General features: G+C 64.3%; 1 protein-coding gene across 1 annotated transcript in view; it reads left to right on the top strand.

The window, feature by feature from the left end:
• Positions 1-15,923, top strand: part of LOC140409441 (disintegrin and metalloproteinase domain-containing protein 12-like) — a 587,674-nt gene that overhangs the window by 516,668 nt on the left and 55,083 nt on the right. The gene's annotated exons all lie outside the window — the stretch shown is intronic.

The following is a 15,923-nucleotide window of genomic DNA, read 5'->3' as shown; positions in this document are numbered from 1 at the left end:
CAACTCCCGTCACCACTCCATCCCCCAACTCCAGTCACCACTCCATCCCCCAACTCCCGTCACCACTCCATCCCCCAACTCCCGTCACCACTCCATTCCCCAACTCCCGTCCCGTCAACACTCCATCCCCCAACTCCAGTCACCACTCCATTCCCCAACTCCAGTCACCACTCCATCCCCCAACTCCAGCCCCGTCAACACTCCATCCCCAACTCGGGTCACCACTCCATCCCCCAACTCCCATCCCGTCACCACTACATCCGCCAACTCCCGTTAACACTCCATCCCCCAACTCCCGTCACCACTCCATCCCCCAACTCCCGTCACCACTCCATCCCCCAACTCCCATCACCACTCCATCCCCCAACTCCCGCCCCGTCACCACTCCATCCCCCAACTCCCGTCACCACTCCATCCCCCAACTCCCATCACCACTCCATCCCTCAACTCACGCCCCGTCACCACTGCATCCCCCAACTCCCGTCACCACTCCATCCCCCAACTCCCGTCACCACTCCATCCCCCAACTCCCGTCCCGTCACCACTCCATCCCCCAACTCCCGTCACCACTCCATTCCCCAACTCCCGTCACCATCCATCCCCCAACTCCCGCCCCGTCACCACTCCATCCCCCAACTCCCGTCACCACTCCATCCCCCAACTCCCGTCACCACTCCATCCCCCAACTCCCGCCCCGTCATCACTCCATCCCCCAACTCCCGTCACCACTCCATCCCCCAACTCCAGTCACCACTCCATCCCCCAACTCCCGTCACCACTCCATCCCCCAACTCCCGCACCGTCATCACTCCATCCCCCAACTCCCGTCACCACTCCATCCCCCAACTCCCGCCCCGTCACCACTCAATCCCCCAACTCCCGCCCCGTCACCACTCCATCCCCCAACTCCAGTCACCACTCCATCCCCCAACTCCCGTCTCCACTCCATCGCCCAACTCCCGTCATCTCTCCATCCCCCAACTCCCGTCCCGTCACCACTCCATCCCCCAACTCCAGTCACCACTCCATCCCCCGACTCCCGCCCCGTCACCACTCCATCCCCCAACTCCCGTCCCGTCACCACTCCATCCCCCAACTCCTGCCCCATCATCACTCCATCCCCCAACTCCCGTCTCCACTCCATCGCCCAACTCCCGTCACCACTCCATCCCCATACTCCCGTCACCACTCCATCCCCCAACTCCCGTCACCACTCCATCCCCCAACTCCCGTCACCATCCATCCCCCAACTCCCGTCCCGTCACCACTCCATCCCCCAACTCCCGTCACCACTTCATCCCCCAACTCCCGTCACCACTCCATTCCCCAACTCCCGTCACCACTCCATTCCCCAACTCCCGCCCCGTCACCACTCCATCCCCGAACTCACGCCCCGTCACCACTCCATCCCCCAACTCCCGCCGCGTCACCTCTCCATCCCCCAACTCCCGTCCCGTCACCACTCCATTCCCCAACTCCAGTCACCACTCCATCCCCCAACTCCGGCCCCGTCAACACTCCATCCCCAACTCGGGTCACCACTCCATCCCCCAACTCCCGTCCTGTCACCACTCCATCCCCCAACTCCCGTCACCACTCCATCCCCCAACTCCCGTCACCATCCATCCCCCAACTCCCGTCACCACTCCATCCCCCAACTCCCGTCACCACTTCATCCCCCAACTCCCGTCACCACTCCATTCCCCAACTCCCGTCACCACTCCATCCCCCAACACCCGCCCCGTCACCACTCCATCCCCCAACACCCGCCCCGTCACCACCCCATCCCCCAATTCCCGTCACCACTCCATCCCCGAACTCCCGTCACCACTCCATCCCCCAACTCCCGCCCCGTCACCACTCCATCCCCCAACTCCTGCCCCGTCACCACTCCATCCCCCAACTCCAGCCTCGTCACCACTCCATCCCCCAACTCCCGTCACCACCCATCCCCCAACTCCAGTCACCACTCCATCCCCCAACTCCCGTCACCACTCCATCCCCCAACTCCCGTCACCACTCCATCCCCCATCTCCCGTCACCACTCCATCCCCCAACTCCCGTCATCACTCCATCCCCCAATTCCCGTCCCGTCATCTCTCCATCCCCCAACTCCCGTCCCGTCACCACTCCATTCCCCAACTCCAGTCACCACTCCATCCCCCAACTCCCGCCCCGTCACCACTCCATCCCCCAACTCCCGTCCCGTCACCACTCCATCCCCCAACTCCAGTCACCACTCCATCCCCCAACTCCCGTCACCACTCCATCCCCCAACTCCCGTCACCACTCAATCCCCCAACTCCCGTCACCACTCCGTCCCCCAACACCCGCCCCGTCACCACTCCATCCCCCAACTCCCGTCACCACTCCGTCCCCCAACTCCGGCCCCGTCAACACTCCATCCCCAACTCGGGTCACCACTCCATCCCCCAACTCCCGTCCCGTCACCACTCAATCCCCCAACTCCCGCCCCGTCACCACTCCATCCCCCAACTCCAGTCACCACTCCATCCCCCAACTCCCGTCTCCACTCCATCGCCCAACTCCCGTCATCTCTCCATCCCCCAACTCCCGTCCCGTCACCACTCCATCCCCCAACTCCAGTCACCACTCCATCCCCCGACTCCCGCCCCGTCACCACTCCATCCCCCAACTCCCGTCCCGTCACCACTCCATCCCCCAACTCCTGCCCCATCATCACTCCATCCCCCAACTCCCGTCTCCACTCCATCGCCCAACTCCCGTCACCACTCCATCCCCATACTCCCGTCACCACTCCATCCCCCAACTCCCGTCACCACTCCATCCCCCAACTCCCGTCACCATCCATCCCCCAACTCCCGTCCCGTCACCACTCCATCCCCCAACTCCCGTCACCACTTCATCCCCCAACTCCCGTCACCACTCCATTCCCCAACTCCCGTCACCACTCCATTCCCCAACTCCCGCCCCGTCACCACTCCATCCCCGAACTCACGCCCCGTCACCACTCCATCCCCCAACTCCCGCCGCGTCACCTCTCCATCCCCCAACTCCCGTCCCGTCACCACTCCATTCCCCAACTCCAGTCACCACTCCATCCCCCAACTCCGGCCCCGTCAACACTCCATCCCCAACTCGGGTCACCACTCCATCCCCCAACTCCCGTCCTGTCACCACTCCATCCCCCAACTCCCGTCACCACTCCATCCCCCAACTCCCGTCACCATCCATCCCCCAACTCCCGTCACCACTCCATCCCCCAACTCCCGTCACCACTTCATCCCCCAACTCCCGTCACCACTCCATTCCCCAACTCCCGTCACCACTCCATCCCCCAACACCCGCCCCGTCACCACTCCATCCCCCAACACCCGCCCCGTCACCACCCCATCCCCCAATTCCCGTCACCACTCCATCCCCGAACTCCCGTCACCACTCCATCCCCCAACTCCCGCCCCGTCACCACTCCATCCCCCAACTCCTGCCCCGTCACCACTCCATCCCCCAACTCCAGCCTCGTCACCACTCCATCCCCCAACTCCCGTCACCACCCATCCCCCAACTCCAGTCACCACTCCATCCCCCAACTCCCGTCACCACTCCATCCCCCAACTCCCGTCACCACTCCATCCCCCATCTCCCGTCACCACTCCATCCCCCAACTCCCGTCATCACTCCATCCCCCAATTCCCGTCCCGTCATCTCTCCATCCCCCAACTCCCGTCCCGTCACCACTCCATTCCCCAACTCCAGTCACCACTCCATCCCCCAACTCCCGCCCCGTCACCACTCCATCCCCCAACTCCCGTCCCGTCACCACTCCATCCCCCAACTCCAGTCACCACTCCATCCCCCAACTCCCGTCACCACTCCATCCCCCAACTCCCGTCACCACTCAATCCCCCAACTCCCGTCACCACTCCGTCCCCCAACACCCGCCCCGTCACCACTCCATCCCCCAACTCCCGTCACCACTCCGTCCCCCAACTCCGGCCCCGTCAACACTCCATCCCCAACTCGGGTCACCACTCCATCCCCCAACTCCCGTCCCGTCACCACTCCATCCCCCAACTCCCGTCACCACTCCATCCCCCAACTCCCGTCCCGTCACCACTCCATCCCCCAACTCCCGTCACCACTCCATTCCCCAACTCCCGTCACCATCCATCCCCCAACTCCCGCCCCGTCACCACTCCATCCCCCAACTCCCGTCACCACTCCATCCCCCAACTCCCGTCACCACTCCATCCCCCAACTCCAGTCACCACTCCATCCCCCAACTCCCGTCACCACTCCATCCCCCAACTCCCGCCCGTCATCACTCCATCCCCCAACTCCCGTCAGCACTCCATCCCCCAACTCCTGCCCCATCACCACTCCATCCCCCAACTCCCGTCACCACTCCATCCCCCAACTCGCGTCACCACTCCATCCCCCAACTCCCGTCACCACTCCATCCCCCAACTCCCGTCACCACTCCATCCCCCAACTCCCGCCCCGTCACCACTCCATTCCCCAACTCCAGTCACCACTCCATCCCCCAACTCCCGTCACCACTCCATCCCCCAACTCCCGTCACCACTCCATCCCCCAACACCCGTCACCACTCCATCCCCCAACTCCCGCCCCGTCATCACTCCATCCCCCAACTCCCGCCCCGTCACCACTCCATCCCCCTACTCCCGTCACCACTCCATTCCCCCAACTCCTGCCCCGTCACCACTCCATCCCCCAACTCCCGTCACCACTTCATCCCCCAACTCCGGCCCCGTCACCACTCCATCCCCCAACTCCCGTCACCACTCCGTCCCCCAACTTCCGTCACCACTCCATCCCCCAACTCCAGTCACCACTCCATCCCCCAACTCCCGTCACCACTCCATCCCCCAACTCCCGTCACCACTCCATTCCCCAACTCCCGTCCCGTCACCACTACATCCGCCAACTCCCGTTAACACTCCATCCCCCAACTCCCGTCACCACTCCATCCCCCAACTCCCGTCACCACTCCATCCCCCAACTCCCATCTCCACTCCATCCCCCAACTCCCGCCCCGTCACCACTCCATCCCCCAACTCCCGTCACCACTCCATCCCCCAACTCCCATCACCACTCCATCCCCCAACTCCCGCCCCGTCACCACTCCATCCCCCAACTCCCGTCACCACTCCATCCCCCAACTCCCGTCACCACTCCATCCCCCAACTCCCGTCCCGTCACCACTCCATCCCCCAACTCATGTCACCACTCCATTCCCCAACTCCCGTCACCATCCATCCCCAACTCCCGCCCCGTCACCACTCCATCCCCCAACTCCCGTCACCACTCCATTCCCCAACTCCCGTCACCATCCATCCCCCAACTCCCGCCCCGTCATCACTCCATCCCCCAACTCCCGTCACCACTCCATCCCCCAACTCCCGTCACCACTCCATCCCCCAACTCCCGCCCCGTCATCACTCCATCCCCCAACTCCCGTCACCACTCCATCCCCCAACTCCCGCCCCGTCATCTCTCCATCCCCCAACTCCCGTCCCGTCACCACTCCATCCCCCAACTCCAGTCACCACTCCATCCCCCGACTCCCGCCCCGTCACCACTCCATCCCCCAACTCCAGTCACCACTCCATCCCCCGACTCCCGCCCCGTCATCTCTCCATCCCCCAACTCCCGTCCCGTCACCACTCCATCCCCCAAATCCTGCCCCATCATCACTCCATCCCCCAACTCCCGTCTCCACTCCATCGCCCAACTCCCGTCACCACTCCATCCCCATACTCCCGTCACCACTCCATCCCCCAACTCCCGTCACCACTCCATCCCCCAACTCCCGTCACCATCCATCCCCCAACTCCCGTCCCGTCACCACTCCATCCCCCAACTCCCGTCACCACTTCATCCCCCAACTCCCGTCACCACTCCATTCCCCAACTCCCGTCACCACTCCATCCCCCAACTCCCGCCGCGTCACCTCTCCATCCCCCAACTCTCGTCCCGTCACCACTCCATTCCCCAACTCCAGTCACCACTCCATCCCCCAACTCCGGCCCCGTCAACACTCCATCCCCAACTCGGGTCACCACTCCATCCCCCAACTCCCGTCCCGTCACCACTCCATCCCCCAACTCCCGTCACCACTCCATCCCCCAACTCCCGTCACCACTCCATCCCGCAACTCCCGTCACCATCCATCGCCCAACTCCCGTCACCACTCCATCGCCCAACTCCCGTCACCACTCCATCCCCCAACTCCCGTCACCACTCCATCCCCCAACACCCGCCCCGTCACCACCCCATCCCCCAACTCCCGTCACCACTCCATCCCCCAACTCCCGTCACCACTCCATCGCCCAACTCCCGTCACCACTCCATCGCCCAACTCCCGTCACCACTCCATCCCCCAACTCCCGTCACCACTCAATCCCCCAACTCCCGTCACCACTCCATCCCCCAACTCCCGCCACCACTCCATTCCCCAACTCCCGTCACCACTCCATCCCCCAACTCCCGCCCCGTCACCACTCCATACCCCAACTCCTGCCCCGTCACCACTCCATCCCCCAACTCCAGCCTCGTCACCACTCCATCCCCCAACTCCCGTCACCACCCATCCCCCAACTCCAGTCACCACTCCATCCCCCAACTCCCGTCACCACTCCATCCCCCAACTCCCGTCACCACTCCATCCCCCATCTCCCGTCACCACTCCATCCCCCAACTCCCGTCATCACTCCATCCCCCAACTCCCGTCCCGTCATCTCTCCATCCCCCAACTCCCGTCCCGTCACCACTCTATTCCCCAACTCCAGTCACCACTCCATCCCCCAACTCCCGCCCCGTCACCACTCCATCCCCCAACTCCCGCCGCGTCACCTCTCCATCCCCCAACTCCCGTCCCGTCACCATTCCATCCCCCAACTCCAGTCACCACTCCATCCCCCAACTCCCGTCACCACTCCATCCCCCAACTCCCGTCACCACTCCATCCCCCAACTCCCGTCACCACTCAGTCCCCCAACACCCGCCCCGTCACCACTCCATCCCCCAACTCCCGTCACCACTCCGTCCCCCAACTCCGGCCCCGTCAACACTCCATCCCCAACTCGGGTCACCACTCCATCCCCCAACTCCCGTCCCGTCACCACTCCATCCCCCAACTCCCGTCACCACTCCATCCCCCAACTCCCGTCCCGTCACCACTCCATCCCCCAACTCCCGTCACCACTCCATTCCCCAACTCCCGTCACCATCCATCCCCCAACTCCCGCCCCGTCACCACTCCATCCCCCAACTCCCGTCACCACTCCATCCCCCAACTCCCGTCACCACTCCATCCCCCAACTCCAGTCACCACTCCATCCCCCAACTCCCGTCACCACTCCATCCCCCAACTCCCGCCCCGTCATCACTCCATCCCCCAACTCCCGTCACCACTCCATCCCCCAACTCCTGCCCCGTCACCACTCCATCCCCCAACTCCCGTCACCACTCCATCCCCCAACTCGCGTCACCGCTCCATCCCCCAACTCCCGTCACCACTCCATCCCCCAACTCCCGCCCCGTCACCACTCCATCCCCCAACTCCAGTCACCACTCCATCCCCCAACTCCCGTCACCACTCCATCCCCCAACTCCCGTCACCACTCCATCCCCCAACTCCCGCCCCGTCACCACTCCATCCCCCTACTCCCGTCACCACTCCATTCCCCCAACTCCTGCCCCGTCACCACTCCATCCCCCAACTCCCGTCACCACTTCATCCCCCAACTCCGGCCCCGTCACCACTCCATCCCCCAACTCCCGTCACCACTCCGTCCCCCAACTTCCGTCACCACTCCATCCCCCAACTCCAGTCACCACTCCATCCCCCAACTCCCGTCACCACTCCATCCCCCAACTCCCGTCACCACTCCATTCCCCAACTCCCGTCCCGTCACCACTCCATCCCCCAACTCCAGTCACCACTCCATTCCCCAACTCCAGTCACCACTCCATCCCCCAACTCCGGCCCCGTCAACACTCCATCCCCAACTCGGGTCACCACTCCATCCCCCAACTCCCATCCCGTCACCACTACATCCGCCAACTCCCGTTAACACTCCATCCCCCAACTCCCGTCACCACTCCATCCCCCAACTCCCGTCACCACTCCATCCCCCAACTCCCATCACCACTCCATCCCCCAACTCCCGCCCCGTCACCACTCCATCCCCCAACTCCCGTCACCACTCCATCCCCCAACTCCCATCACCACTCCATCCCCCAACTCCCGCCCCGTCACCACTCCATCCCCCAACTCCCGTCACCACTCCATCCCCCAACTCCCGTCACCACTCCATCCCCCAACTCCCGTCCCGTCACCACTCCATCCCCCAACTCCCGTCACCACTCCATTCCCCAACTCCCGTCACCATCCATCCCCCAACTCCCGCCCCGTCACCACTCCATCCCCCAACTCCCGTCACCACTCCATCCCCCAACTCCCGTCACCACTCCATCCCCCAACTCCCGCCCCGTCATCACTCCATCCCCCAACTCCCGTCACCACTCCATCCCCCAACTCCAGTCACCACTCCATCCCCCAACTCCCGTCACCACTCCATCCCCCAACTCCCGCACCGTCATCACTCCATCCCCCAACTCCCGTCACCACTCCATCCCCCAACTCCCGCCCCGTCACCACTCAATCCCCCAACTCCCGCCCCGTCACCACTCCATCCCCCAACTCCAGTCACCACTCCATCCCCCAACTCCCGTCACCACTCCATCCCCCAACTCCCGTCCCGTCACCACTCCATCCCCCAACTCCAGTCACCACTCCATCCCCCGACTCCCGCCCCGTCATCTCTCCATCCACCAACTCCCGTCCCGTCACCACTCCATCCCCCAACTCCTGCCCCATCATCACTCCATCCCCCAACTCCCGTCTCCACTCCATCGCCCAACTCCCGTCACCACTCCATCCCCATACTCCCGTCACCACTCCATCCCCCAACTCCCGTCACCACTCCATCCCCCAACTCCCGTCACCATCCATCCCCCAACTCCCGTCCCGTCACCACTCCATTCCCCAACTCCCGTCACCACTCCATTCCCCAACTCCCGCCCCGTCACCACTCCATCCCCGAACTCACGCCCCGTCACCACTCCATCCCCCAACTCCCGCCGCGTCACCTCTCCATCCCCCAACTCCCGTCCCGTCACCACTCCATTCCCCAACTCCAGTCACCACTCCATCCCCCAACTCCGGCCCCGTCAACACTCCATCCCCAACTCGGGTCACCACTCCATCCCCCAACTCCCGTCCCGTCACCACTCCATCCCCCAACTCCCGTCACCACTCCATCCCCCAACTCCCGTCACCATCCATCCCCCAACTCCCGTCACCACTCCATCCCCCAACTCCCGTCACCACTTCATCCCCCAACTCCCGTCACCACTCCATTCCCCAACTCCCGTCACCAATCCATCCCCCAACACCCGCCCCGTCACCACTCCATCCCCCAACACCCGCCCCGTCACCACCCCATCCCCCAATTCCCGTCACCACTCCATCCCCCAACTCCCGTCACCACTCCATCCCCCAACACCCGCGCCGTCACCACCCCATCCCCCAACTCCCGTCACCACTCCATCGCCCAACTCCCGTCACCACTCCATCGCCCAACTCCCGTCACCACTCCATCCCCCAACTCCCGTCACCACTCAATCCCCCAACTCCCGTCACCACTCCATCCCCCAACTCCCGCCACCACTCCATCCCCCAACTCCAGCCTCGTCACCACTCCATCCCCCAACTCCCGTCATCACTCCATCCCCCAACTCCCGTCCCGTCATCTCTCCATCCCCCAACTACCGTCCCGTCACCACTCCATTCCCCAACTCCAGTCACCACTCCATCCCCCAACTCCCGCCCCGTCACCACTCCATCCCCCAACTCCCGCCGCGTCACCTCTCCATCCCCCAACTCCCGCCCCGTCACCACTCCATCCCCCAACTCCCGCCGCGTCACCTCTCCATCCCCCAACTCCCGTCCCGTCACCACTCCATCCCCCAACTCCAGTCACCACTCCATCCCCCAACTCCGGCCCCGTCAACACTCCATCCCCAACTCGGGTCACCACTCCATCCCCCAACTCCCGTCCCGTCACCACTACATCCGCCAACTCCCGTTAACACTCCATCCCCCAACTCCCGTCACCACTCCATCCCCCAACTCCCGTCCCGTCACCACTCCATCCCCCAACTCCCGTCACCACTCCATTCCCCAACTCCCGTCACCATCCATCCCCCAACTCCCGCCCCGTCACCACTCCATCCCCCAACTCCAGTCACCACTCCATCCCCCAACTCCCGTCACCACTCCATCCCCCAACTCCCGCCCCGTCATCACTCCATCCCCCAACTCCCGTTACCACTCCATCCCCCAACTCCTGCCCCGTCACCACTCCATCCCCCAACTCCCGTCACCACTCCATCCCCCAACTCGCGTCACCACTCCATCCCCCAACTCCCGTCACCACTCCATCCCCCAACTCCCGTCACCACTCCATCCCCCAACTCTCGTCACCACTCCATCCCCCAACTCCCGTCACCACTCCATCCCCCAACACCCGTCACCACTCCATCCCCCAACTCCCGCCCCGTCACCACTCCATCCCCCTACTCCCGTCACCACTCCATTCCCCCAACTCCTGCCCCGTCACCACTCCATCCCCCAACTCCCGTCACCACTTCATCCCCCAACTCCGGCCCCGTCACCACTCCATCCCCCAACTCCCGTCACCACTCCGTCCCCCAACTTCCGTCACCACTCCATCCCCCAACTCCAGTCACCACTCCATCCCCCAACTCCGTCACCACTCCATCCCCCAACTCCCGTCACCACTCCATTCCCCAACTCCCGTCCCGTCACCACTCCATCCCCCAACTCCAGTCACCACTCCATTCCCCAACTCCAGTCACCACTCCATCCCCCAACTCCGGCCCCGTCAACACTCCATCCCCAACTCGGGTCACCACTCCATCCCCCAACTCCCGTCCCGTCACCACTACATCCGCCAACTCCCGTTAACACTCCATCCCCCAACTCCCGTCACCACTCCTTCCCCCAACTCCCGTCACCACTCCATCCCCCAACTCCCATCACCACTCCATCCCCCAACTCCCGCCCCGTCACCACTCCATCCCCCAACTCCCGTCACCACTCCATCCCCCAACTCCCGTCACCACCCCATCCCCCAACTCCCGCCCCGTCACCGCTCCAACCCCCAATTCCCTCCCCGTCACCACTCCATCCCCCAACTCCCGCCCCGTCACCACTCCATCCCCCAACTCCCGTCACCATCCATCCCCCAACTCCCGCCCCGTCACCACTCCATCCCCCAACTCCCGTCACCACTCCATCCCCCAACTCCCATCACCACTCCATCCCCCAACTCCCGCCCCGTCACCACTCCATCCCCCAACTCCCGTCACCACTCCATCCCCCAACTCCCGTCACCACTCCATCCCCCAACTCCCGTCCCGTCACCACTCCATCCCCCAACTCCCGTCACCACTCCATTCCCCAACTCCCGTCACCATCCATCCCCCAACTCCCGCCCCGTCACCACTCCATCCCCCAACTCCCGTCACCACTCCATCCCCCAACTCCCGCCCCGTCACCACTCCATCCCCCAACTCCCGTGACCACTCCATCCCCCAACTCCAGTCACCACTCCATCCCCCAACTCCCGTCACCACTCCATCCCCCAACTCCCGCCCCGTCATCACTCCATCCCCCAACTCCCGTCACCACTCCATCCCCCAACTCCCGCCCCGTCACCACTCCATCCCCCAACTCCCGCCCCGTCACCACTCCATCCCCCAACTCCAGTCACCACTCCATCCCCCAACTCCCGCCCCGTCACCACTCCATCCCCCGACTCCCGCCCCGTCATCTCTCCATCCCCCAACTCCCGTCCCGTCACCACTCCATCCCCCAACTCCTGCCCCATCATCACTCCATCCCCCAACTCCCGTCTCCACTCCATCGCCCAACTCCCGTCACCACTCCATCCCCCAACTCCCGTCACCATCCATCCCCCAACTCCCGTCCCATCACCACTCCATCCCCCAACTCCCGTCACCACTTCATCCCCCAACTCCCGTCACCACTCCATTCCCCAACTCCCGTCACCACTCCATTCCCCAACTCCCGCCCCGTCACCACTCCATCCCCCAACTCCCGCCGCGTCACCACTCCATTCCCCAACTCCAGTCACCACTTCATCCCCCAACTCCGGCCCCGTCACCACTCCATCCCCCAACTCCCATCACCACTCCATCCCCCAACTCCCGCCCCGTCACCACTCCATCCCCCAACTCCCGTCACCACTCCATCCCCCAACTCCCGTCACCACTCCATTCCCCAACTCCCGTCCCGTCACCACTCCATCCCCCAACTCCCGTCACCACTCCATTCCCCAACTCCCGTCACCATCCATCCCCCAACTCCCGCCCCGTCACCACTCCATCCCCCAACTCCCGTCACCACTCCATCCCCCAACTCCCGTCACCACTCCATCCCCCAACTCCCGCCCCGTCATCACTCCATCCCCCAACTCCCGTCACCACTCCATCCCCCAACTCCCGCCCCGTCATCACTCCATCCCCCAACTCCCATCACCACTCCATCCCCCAACTCCCGCCCCGTCACCACTCCATCCCCCAACTCCCGTCACCACTCCATCCCCCAACTCCCGTCACCACTCCATCCCCCAACTCGCGTCCCGTCACCACTCCATTCCCCAACTCCCGTCACCATCCATCCCCCAACTCCCGCCCCGTCACCACTCCATCCCCCAACTCCCGTCACCACTCCATCCCCCAACTCCAGTCACCACTCCATCCCCCAACTCCCGTCACCACTCCATCCCCCAACTCCCGCACCGTCATCACTCCATCCCCCAACTCCCGTCCCGTCACCACTCCATCCCCCAACTCCCGTCACCACTCCATCCCCCAACTCCCGCCCCGTCACCGCTCAATCCCCCAACTCCCGCCCCGTCATCACTCCATCCCCCAACTCCCGTCACCACTCCATCCCCCAACTCCCGCACCGTCATCACTCCATCCCCCAACTCCCGTCACCACTCCATCCCCCAACTCCCGTCCCGTCACCACTCCATCCCCCAACTCCAGTCACCACTCCATCCCCCGACTCCCGCCCCGTCATCTCTCCATCCACCAACTCCCGTCCCGTCACCACTCCATCCCCCAACTCCTGCCCCATCATCACTCCATCCCCCAACTCCCGTCTCCACTCCATCGCCCAACTCCCGTCACCACTCCATCCCCATACTCCCGTCACCACTCCATCCCCCAACTCCCGTCACCACTCCATCCCCCAACTCCCGTCACCATCCATCCCCCAACTCCCGTCCCGTCACCACTCCATTCCCCAACTCCCGTCACCACTCCATTCCCCAACTCCCGCCCCGTCACCACTCCATCCCCCAACTCCCGTCACCACTCCATCCCCGAACTCACGCCCCGTCACCACTCCATCCCCCAACTCCCGCCGCGTCACCTCTCCATCCCCCAACTCCCGTCCCGTCACCACTCCATTCCCCAACTCCAGTCACCACTCCATCCCCCAACTCCTGCCCCGTCAACACTCCATCCCCAACTCGGGTCACCACTCCATCCCCCAACTCCCGTCCCGTCACCACTCCATCCCCCAACTCCCGTCACCACTCCATCCCCCAACTCCCGTCACCATCCATCCCCCAACTCCCGTCACCACTTCATCCCCCAACTCCCGTCACCACTCCATTCCCCAACTCCCGTCACCACTCCATCCCCCAACACCCGCCCCGTCACCACCCCATCCCCCAATTCCCGTCACCACTCCATCCCCCAACACCCGTCACCACTCCATCGCCCAACTCCCGTCACCACTCCATCCCCCAACTCCCGTCACCACTCCATCCCCCAACACCCGCCCCGTCACCACCCCATCCCCCAACTCCCGTCACCACTCCATCGCCCAACTCCCGTCACCACTCCATCGCCCAACTCCCGTCACCACTCCATCCCCCAACTCCCGTCACCACTCAATCCCCCAACTCCCGTCACCACTCCATCCCCCAACTCCCGCCACCACTCCATCCCCCAACTCCAGCCTCGTCACCACTCCATCCCCCAACTCCCGTCATCACTCCATCCCCCAACTCCCGTCCCGTCATCTCTCCATCCCCCAACTCCCGTCCCGTCACCACTCCATTCCCCAACTCCAGTCACCACTCCATCCCCCAACTCCCGCCCCGTCACCACTCCATCCCCCAACTCCCGCCGCGTCACCTCTCCATCCCCCAACTCCCGCCCCGTCACCACTCCATCCCCCAACTCCCGCCGCGTCACCTCTCCATCCCCCAACTCCCGTCCCGTCACCACTCCATCCCCCAACTCCAGTCACCACTCCATCCCCCAACTCCGGCCCCGTCAACACTCCATCCCCAACTCGGGTCACCACTCCATCCCCCAACTCCCGTCCCGTCACCACTACATCCGCCAACTCCCGTTAACACTCCATCCCCCAACTCCCGTCACCACTCCATCCCCCAACTCCCGTCCCGTCACCACTCCATCCCCCAACTCCCGTCACCACTCCATTCCCCAACTCCCGTCACCATCCATCCCCCAACTCCCGCCCCGTCACCACTCCATCCCCCAACTCCAGTCACCACTCCATCCCCCAACTCCCGTCACCACTCCATCCCCCAACTCCCGCCCCGTCATCACTCCATCCCCCAACTCCCGTCACCACTCCATCCCCCAACTCCAGTCACCACTCCATCCCCCAACTCCCGTCACCACTCCATCCCCCAACTCCCGCCCCGTCACCACTCCATCCCCCAACTCCCGTCACCACTCCATCCCCCAACTCCCGTCACCACTCCATCCCCCAACTCCCGTCCCGTCACCACTCCATTCCCCAACTCCCGTCACCATCCATCCCCCAACACCCGTCACCACTCCATCCCCCAACTCCCGCCCCGTCACCACTCCATCCCCCTACTCCCGTCACCACTCCATTCCCCCAACTCCTGCCCCGTCACCACTCCATCCCCCAACTCCCGTCACCACTTCATCCCCCAACTCCGGCCCCGTCACCACTCCATCCCCCAACTCCCGTCACCACTCCGTCCCCCAACTTCCGTCACCACTCCATCCCCCAACTCCAGTCACCACTCCATCCCCCAACTCCGTCACCACTCCATCCCCCAACTCCCGTCACCACTCCATTCCCCAACTCCCGTCCCGTCACCACTCCATCCCCCAACTCCAGTCACCACTCCATTCCCCAACTCCAGTCACCACTCCATCCCCCAACTCCGGCCCCGTCAACACTCCATCCCCAACTCGGGTCACCACTCCATCCCCCAACTCCCGTCCCGTCACCACTACATCCGCCAACTCCCGTTAACACTCCATCCCCCAACTCCCGTCACCACTCCTTCCCCCAACTCCCGTCACCACTCCATCCCCCAACTCCCATCACCACTCCATCCCCCAACTCCCGCCCCGTCACCACTCCATCCCCCAACTCCCGTCACCACTCCATCCCCCAACTCCCGTCACCACTCCATCCCCCAACTCCCGCCCCGTCACCACTCCAACCCCCAATTCCCTCCCCGTCACCACTCCATCCCCCAACTCCCGCCCCGTCACCACTCCATCCCCCAACTCCCGTCACCATCCATCCCCCAACTCCCGCCCCGTCACCACTCCATCCCCCAACTCCCGTCACCACTCCATCCCCCAACTCCCATCACCACTCCATCCCCCAACTCCCGCCCCGTCACCACTCCATCCCCCAACTCCCGTCACCACTCCATCCCCCAACTCCCGTCACCACTCCATCCCCCAACTCCCGTCCCGTCACCACTCCA

Source organism: Scyliorhinus torazame, chromosome 3 (genome assembly GCF_047496885.1).
Source record: "Scyliorhinus torazame isolate Kashiwa2021f chromosome 3, sScyTor2.1, whole genome shotgun sequence".
In the NCBI taxonomy this organism is placed as follows: Eukaryota; Metazoa; Chordata; class Chondrichthyes; order Carcharhiniformes; family Scyliorhinidae; genus Scyliorhinus; species Scyliorhinus torazame.
Note: the sequence above shows the minus strand (reverse complement) of the source record. Positions and strands in the feature narration are given on the sequence as shown.